This window comes from Apteryx rowi, unplaced genomic scaffold, assembly GCF_003343035.1.
Source record: "Apteryx rowi isolate R43461 unplaced genomic scaffold, aptRow1 scaffold_158, whole genome shotgun sequence".
NCBI lineage: Eukaryota > Metazoa > Chordata > Aves > Apterygiformes > Apterygidae > Apteryx > Apteryx rowi.
The window spans coordinates 3,664-12,021 of record NW_020447841.1 but is presented as its reverse complement, the minus strand read 5'-3'; the positions used below and the strand labels follow the sequence as shown (position 1 = coordinate 12,021).

The following is an 8,358-nucleotide window of genomic DNA, read 5'->3' as shown; positions in this document are numbered from 1 at the left end:
CCAGTGGGATGGAGGTGGGACTTGGTCAAGCAGAAGGCTGGAACAGCAGCCTGCCGCACAATAGCCACTTTGTGCTGTGGCCTGACCTCATCTGCCCACCACGCTGCAGCTGTACCCCTGGCCTGTGTGCCATTAACCCTCAGTATGCTGTCCCCAGCTGCACAATGGCAGGGCAGGGGGCACGCTTTGTTCTGGGGCTGGGCCAGCTGGTGGGAAGGCCGCTGTTCCCAGCCCAAGCCCAGCTCTGGGGGCTGGAGAGGGGAGGCCAGGCAGGCCCCTGGCTTCTCGAATGCCTGCCTGGGACAGAAGGGCTGTGGGGCCACGCTGCTTCAGCCAGCTGAGCATGGAGACCAGGAGTGGCATTGGGTTGGAGCTCGTGCACCAGGAGTGGCGTTGGACTGGAGCTCACACATTGGCATTGCTTCCAGTGGTGTCCACTTCACCTTGCTCTCACAGGAGAGGTTTCTTTGTGGCCTCTTCACCCCTCTGCTTCTCAGATGGCACAGCCAATTCATCATTGTGGCTTCGTTTCTTTTTTTTTTCTTTATCTGTGTGGACCTCACATCACTGAGCACGATTTCTTCCTGCCTGTCCTCATCTCAGCCACAGGTGAGGAGTGACTGCCTGTTACTTGTGCCCAATGCTGAATTCGACCAGCTTTTTGTTACAGAGCCGCACTGAGTAAACTATTCCTTGGGGTAGTCTGTCCTTTTGGTAGATTTCCCTTTCTTTTTGTTTACCAATTCCTGTCTGAAAACTTCTGCTGTGATTTAAAAAGTGCAGTTTCTCTTTACATTGTAGTGTTTCCTGGGGCATTGTAATGTTTCCTCTTTGGTTCTTTTTTTTTCTTTTCCAAACAAACAAAGCAACRTCTTCAATCTATTTCTATACTTATTTTTTATGATAGGCATTCAGACATCAATTTTTTATTTGGTCTGCTTAAAACTTTGTTTCCTGGCAAAGGCTTTAAAACTCTGCCATGTGTCAGTCAAAGTGCACCAGCCCTTCTCTGGAGGGTCCTCAGCAAAACTAGGGAAAGGCAAACTTCTGGCATGGTCGTTGTTCTCCTAAGTGCCTGGTCTTTGAGTCAAGGCACAGCACGTTTACTGAACATAGAGATTTTTGATTTTGAAGTCTTTTTCATTAAATTAGTGCAAACCCTTGCAAAATCTTTAAATCGGAATGAGGCTGCTGCACATCAATATTTAGCATTTGATGAAGCTTGCTAGTTTAATGTAAATTAGTAGAATGATGGTAGATAGGTAGGTAGATAGTAGAAGCTGGATTGAGAGTTCCTATGCACACTTGCACCAAATCAACTAAATTTGTTTGGAAAAATAGTAATAGTGAAACAGCATCTCACTGAAGACAGGCCCATAGGTTTAAAACTACCAGTAGGTAATAAAATTAAAAAAAAAATCAGCAAACAAAAGAGCTGTTGCTCTGTCTTATGGAGGTAGTGAAAATGAAACCATTATAAAAATAGAAAAGTGTATATAAAAAGCAGACCTAAGAGGAAGAGTGTTTATTAATATACAGAAAGATATTTTATATTGTACACTTATTTAAGAGATTGTCCGTACTCTTAAATGTTTGAAAATTAAGCTATGATTAAGCCTTTAAATTGTTCATTGCAGGTTTTTAATACTTTTGAACTGCAGTAATGTGACACAAATTCATGCTTAAGGATTATGCTATTCCTAGAGTAACTTTGCCTTAAGAATAGCTATATTTTGTTTGTTATTATATTTTATAATACAGTTTGTGCATGCACCACTTACCGGCTGGGTTAGGTTCAGAACTGTTCAAATCAGTGTTAGAGGACTTAGAGCACTACTACTTCATTGGAGATTTCATCCAAAGCAAGGCTGAATTAAAGGGCTGTGCTTTAAGAGAAGCAGGGATGGTGTTTCATCTCTGCTGTTAATGTGGTATTTTGATGTGGCAGTGATGTGTAGCAAGGCTATATCAGCTCAGGGGTTCATTACAGTGTTTTATTCAGCAAATATGCAACCCTCTAAGGGATCATTTCCAATCCCTGCAACTTTCTTTTAAATCCAGGTCCAGGATGGAGGGAGTCACTGGGTTATGAACAGAAAGTGTTTGTGTAACAGGAGGTGGGATTGGTGGGAGGGTTCTTAGGCTGAGTTGATTCTGCTGTGTTCTGGGAGTTTAACCCTAAAATGTTCTAATTCGGCCTTATTTTTAAAGCAAGGCACAACTCCTATACCCTCAAAAAGACTTTCCATGTTTCCTTAGTCATTTCATTTCCTTCTTTTAAGCAGAAGCCACAGTAAATTATAAAATAAACTTTCCATCATGCAAATAATAGTACTTCCAAGTTCTAACTTTTGGCTCTAATGCCAACAGTTCTGTCTGACACCAACAGAAGGGACTTTTTAATTGAAATAGGGAGGCTGAGCACTGATGCTGCCTCTTTTTCTTCCATTTCCTTTTCTGCAGGTGGAAGAAAAGGTTTCAGAAACCAAACCCTACAGTTTATTCTCAGCTCTGCAACTAATATACTCTGTGACCTTGAGCAGATCACTGCTCCTCTTCTTGTCACAGCTCCCAGAAAATAACTTGAGAAACTACAACCGTGCTTCCAGATTGGCCTGGCAGTTAGGGGTAATCCCACAGTTACTAAATTGAATACATTACCTTTTTTATAGACCATTCTCCCTGGATTTAGACTACTAAGAGTCCTGTAAGCAAATAAATGTTATTTCAGCTATGTGAATAGGAATTAATGATCTCGTTGCTGACTTGTGACATGGAAACCTCTAGAGAGTTAGGATGAGAACAGGCTGCCTTGGAATGTCCCTGGGCTGTTGCTAGGCAGCAGTATGTTTTAGCTTCCTAATCTGAAAGTCTGTACTCAGGTTTGGGAAGGAATTGACTCTGGAAAGGGAAAACTGAGRGATGGAAAACCATACAGATACATGACTTTTTGTAAATCATGGCTTTACCATGCTGGGTGCATTGTGCAGAGAGCATGTGGCTACAGGTGAAGTAGAAGGGATTTGGTTTGATAAAGTAACACTTGGGAACTGGCCTTTTGTATTTTCATTTTTAGCTGAAGGATTGTGTGGCTAGCTTATTCTCCGTCCCTTCCTTCTCTCCCTCTATTTTGTCTCTTCTGAAGCTCTTGGATCCTTGTAGTGAAGCTGGAAGAGTGCAACATAAGTGCTGTTGCTCTGTTTCTAGTCTAAGTGGAAGTAGGAACACCCAGTAATTTCAGAAAGCTTATTCTGCTGAGGTTTATGCTGCAGCTTTACATGTGTATGTATCACCCTGTGAATGAGGGGATGTCATGCCTTGATTTTACTACTAAGTCCTTCAAGAGGCATACCAGAGATCATTATTAACCAACACAAATTCTTGTTGTCTAGGACATCCCACTCTTGCTGCACACTGTGACCTCTTTGAACTCTAGCAATAGTGGGAATAGTGTTAAGCTCCTCATAGGGTTAAAGCTCATCACTACAGCATCAGCTAAAAGAGCACCTCCATTTTCTGCCAGTAGTGTAGGACTTGGGATAAAACTGAGCACTTGAATTGCTCTTGGTGAAGTCTGACTGATTGTCCATCCACCCATAGGCTAATTCAAACTCTTCAGTCAATCTTTGTCATCTTCTCTAAAGGTAGCTGCACAGCCGCAATTGTTTTGCTCTGTTGTTCCTTCCTATGCATTTTAATAGGAGGCCAGGGTGAGTAAAATTAAGGTCTTGGTGCCTCTGCTAATTTGTAGTTGGGAAAAAATGTCTTTGTGGCACCCTGATGGAGTCATCAGAGGAGCTATGGATAGGACCTCCCTAGTCAGTGGATCTAGCTGGGTTGGACTGGAAGGTGCTGTACTTGCTCCCTGGCCAACAAAGTACCGGCGAAGCTGAGAGTCTCACCCAGAACCACACAGCTTGGTGTCAAGTGGGATGTGGTGGGGTATGTTCTGGTTGTCCAGGCCCTGCTCTAACAGTGATATTCTCCAAAGGATAGGGTTTGAAACCAGGAATCCTGATTCCCACTTTCATTGCTCAACCCCACTCTTTCTCTCACAGACTTTATTCCATCAGTGAGCTTTTGGATTGCGCTATCTAGCATACCTTTCCTCATCCCCACCAGGCAGCATTTCGCTGTGATTTATACAAAAAGCTTATGGTGAGACCAGAGTTTTGCAAGACCTCACRACTGTTCACTTTGTCCTTCTCTATACCCATGGGATTTCTCAGCCCYACCAGGTTCTCCCTTCCCCTGACTCTTTTTCACTGAGCGGTTGTGGAGGGTCTTAAAAAAGGCAGTAACCTCACAGCAAATGCCAGTSTTACAATAACTGCCTTGCAGCACAGCTGGGAACAGAGCTCTGCGTTGTTTTATAGGAATTAGCAGAGAATTACTTGCGTAGCTGGAGAGCACAGGCCTGGGTTAGTCTAGTTCAGCAGTTCTTTGTCTCCTTCCACTAGGTTTGTGCAAAGACCTGTTGGAGTCTTTTCTGGTTAGAGAGCTTGGGGCTGTGCTGACACAGGAGCCTGTGCTTCCAAGGCAGACCTAGGGGGCAGAGGCATCAGGGATGGCCACAGGGGAGCCCTTTGATGAATAATGAAAGCAGCAGTAAGATTCACCTGCCAAAGGATTGAAAGAAAGAGCTCAAAATCCTTGCAGCATCACCCTTCTCCCTGACGTGTGCTTGGACAGTGAAGTGCACTTTCCTAAGGCCCCAAACAGCTCACAGGTTTCAAGACATGCTGCAGTGCCTGTTTGTTTTCCAGGGATACAGTAGTCTGTAAGTGTGCTGAGGGTTGGATTTCGGGTCTGATAGGCTGATGCACATAGAAATAGCGAGTGGGTTTTCAGTCCCCTTTCCAAGGCCTGGACAGCAGTGTGGGTGTACACTGCAAAGATGTGTTCATGTGACATAAAATGATGGAAGCTGGTAGAGGAATGGGATTTTTTTCCTCCAGCTGAACTTTCTCTTGGAAACATAATAATTTTTCTTCACCTGAACTTTGGCTTCAGTTTTGTTTCTTGTGAGAGTTGTGTTGTTTTTTTGTTTTTTTTTAAAGCTTTCTGAGTTTCCAGGGCTACCTGCRCTGTGTTGCTTTTGTCTTGTTTTCTGCTGGAAAAAGAAGGAAGACTACAAATAAGAGGGAGTGATGAAGCAGTAAGGCCTCACTGTTTACCCTCCACTTCAGTAGGATGGCGGGACATTTTTCCTCAAGTCTTCTGTCTTAAGAATTCCAGCTGAAAAAAACCTCAATTGCTTTGTTAAAATGAGGGGTGAAAAGTGCTTTCCCACACTTCACATAGTTTTCCAACTGTGAAGAATAGAAAGCAGTCAGGAGCTAGGAAAATCCATTATTTCTTTCAAAAGCTGATGGAGAAGTTTCTTCCTGACATGTCCTCACCACCAAGATTTTCACTATGAAAAAAGTAGTTGAAGTACTTTTTATGGAAAAACTGTTTTCTGTTGAAGCCTTGTTTTTTCACTTTAAGTGGTTTTTGAAGGAAAAAAATATTTTGCTTGCCAGCTTTCAAAATGTCACCTCAGAACTGGGATAGAGCTGCAACTCACCTGTTCATTTCTGTAGTTACACAGAATAATTGCTGTTTTAAGTATGTCCTGTTTGCTAAACTGTGCGGTTCGTATGTTATGACAACTTTAGTGGCTCTTACAGTATATGGCAAAGGCATTTAGGACTGTGGGCAGGTGCTTTTTACCTTGTTTTGTAATTCTAAATAAATAAACATAATCAAAATACATATTAAATAATGGGAACATCCACATTTACATTGAATAGACAATTTTTTTTTTCATAAAAGGAAGAAAAATTCACCTGCTGCAGAGCAGAGTCTAACCACTAATGACAGAAATTAGGAAGAAACTTCCTTTTAGGCAGTTGTTCCATCGCTTTCTCTGTGGAATTGCTTGTACTTTATTTTAAAACATGGAGTACTGTGTCCAAAAGACTACAAGCTGGGCTGCTGGGCTAGAGAATCTCAGATTAGGTTGATTGCTTGATGGCCATCTCTGGTAATTCTTATAGTCCTGTCTTTCACATCTCACTTAACCATCCGTTCATCTTTTTTTTTTTTTAATCACATGTTGGTGAAAGGAGACTCCCTACAACATCCCTCTCTCCTGTTCCTTCCTGCTACTGCTACTAATCCCTGGATTCTGCTTCTCTTTCAGAAGATGCTGCTCAAGAAGAATTGTGGAGTGAAGACTAGAGTTATTAAAATTCGTGTAAGTTGCTGTTTTCTGGTGCAGTTCCTTCATCTTTCCACATATTTCTAAATGTGGTGATTCTCTTTGAACCTTTGAGCCCAGGAGATGATTTCTGGAGGTTTCCTTTGGCTTGATCAGCTGCATAACAAAAGCCTCTAATCTGGAGTATCGACTGCAGTTACAATTTAGGGTGGATGCTGATGAGGCTAATAATACACTGGTGTTTCCATTTTGGAGACCATAGGTTCAAAGATTCCTTGGAGTTAAGGTCTACATCCCTTGCTGTGAGTTCATACAGTTAAGGATAACTGCCCTGTAGGGTGTCATTTGGATCCTTCTTGACTGAGAAAAGTGTTGATCTGAGGTAGTAAGTGGTGTTCAGCAGGAGTGAGAGGTACTGGTAGATAGCTCTGGAAAGAGACTGTAGCTGCATGCTGCACTGACATCTGCAGAACTATATGGGACATGGGACTGGATGAGCCAGAGGAGAGAGCTATGTTGCTTGGAAGACTTTGCAGCTGGGATGCCACTGCAAGTGTCTGAACATCTCCTGCTTTTGAGTGCACGCATACCTAGCAGGGCTAGGTTTGCTCGAGACTCTCCTGCTTGTACTTTGTGTTGCCTGCACCTCTTAGTCCTTGTCTCTAGCACCCCATCCTCTGACTCTTCAGTCAACCTTTATTTCCTTTGTGGGTACCTTGGCTCTGTGTCAGTCAGTGCTCTATGGCATTGTGGCAGATCTGTGTGTGAGTTTGCATGCTGCAGCCAAACGACATGCCTCAGTCCACTGAGCCCCCTGTGATCCTCCACGTGTTTGTGATACATGGACAAAAACAGCTCAGGGAGAAGAAAACAGATGTCCCTTGTGATAGAACTGCTACTTTCACTGCAGTAATTATAGCCAGCAATGATGCCTTGAACGAGGGATGAATGACAGAACTAGATCCTTCAGGGTGTACACTTTGCCCAGCAGAAAATGGGACCGATGCCCTTGTGTACCTAGAAGTGCTACTGTGTCTCTCCATGCTGTTGTGTGCCCCTCCCCATCACTACTTTGTGGGTGAATTTGGGAGGAGGAGCAGATAGGGCTGGCCAGAGTCTTGTGCAGAGCTGGATGGTATTTTTCTATTCCTCCTATGTCTTCTGCCAGGGCACTTCAATTCTGTCTTCTAGTAGCCCCGCCATGACCCGATACCTGATTGTACATATTAATCTTGGTCTATTATGTATTCTCTTGTGTTCCTGCCTGAATTGCTGTCAATGGAGCTATCTCCTGTGCCCTGTAAGCTCTCCCCAGACTGTGGCCTGTCCTTCAGACCTCCTGAGTGTCTAATCCTGCCACTTTGTTTTAGTGCAACTTGTTTGTCACCTTCCTTTTTCCCTGCCCCACATGCTTTTGATCTTGTCTTTTTTTTARTGTCCCTGGACTGTAGTTATTTCCAGTGAAGGTTGATAGCAGTCCCCCAGTCGCTGGGCTTTCAGTGACACCTCGGTGGGTCAGTTTCCCCTGACACCGTGAGCTCATTATTCCAGCTTGCTCTGTGCCCCTGGAGAATCTGAGAGACTGAATTATCCTTTTGCTCCCTACTGAGCCCACGTCAGCTTGCACTAAAGTAAATAGCAGAAACTGAGAGCAGGCCCTTCTGACAGATGGTGCAAAATCCGTGTTTCTCTAGTCAACCTTGCCAAGCTGAGACAATGCATCTCTCTACCTGAGGTGCCTGTGTGGTTTCCATGACAATAGCACATGATACTTCACAGTCTCTAGTTGGTTTTTCATGGTGGCAGAGCTGTTAGGTAAAGGAACATTTTTACTTCCATTTTTTGAAGTGATTGCAAATCCCCACTTTATGTACCCAGTGCAGAAAGGAGGCAGCAGGTCCTTGGCAGAATATCTTTCCGAGGTGCCTCAGCTCTGGAAACAGCTGGAGGGAGGTCAGTACCTCTGAAGGATGATGCTGTGCTCCCACCTCAAGCCAGCCAGTAAGACCTGCTTGGCACTGTGTTTCTTCAGTGGTGCGCAGTGATGGGACAGGAGGTGATGAGCATAACCTGAAACACAGGAAATTCTGTCTCTAAACATAAGAAAACACTTTTTTACTGTGAGGGTAGTTGAACACTTGAACAGGTTTCCC

At 43.7% G+C, this 8,358-nt stretch overlaps 1 protein-coding gene across 1 annotated transcript in view; it reads left to right on the top strand.

Annotated features, from left to right (window-relative positions):
• LOC112962916 overlaps window positions 1-6,252 on the top strand; it is a 45,325-nt gene extending 39,073 nt beyond the window's left edge. Inside the window, exon 5 of the mRNA XM_026059499.1 lies at window positions 6,188-6,252. The gene's annotated coding sequence lies outside the window, so the exon portion shown is untranslated. The remainder of the gene's footprint in view (window positions 1-6,187) is intronic.
• The last annotated feature ends 2,106 nt before the right edge of the window (window positions 6,253-8,358 follow it).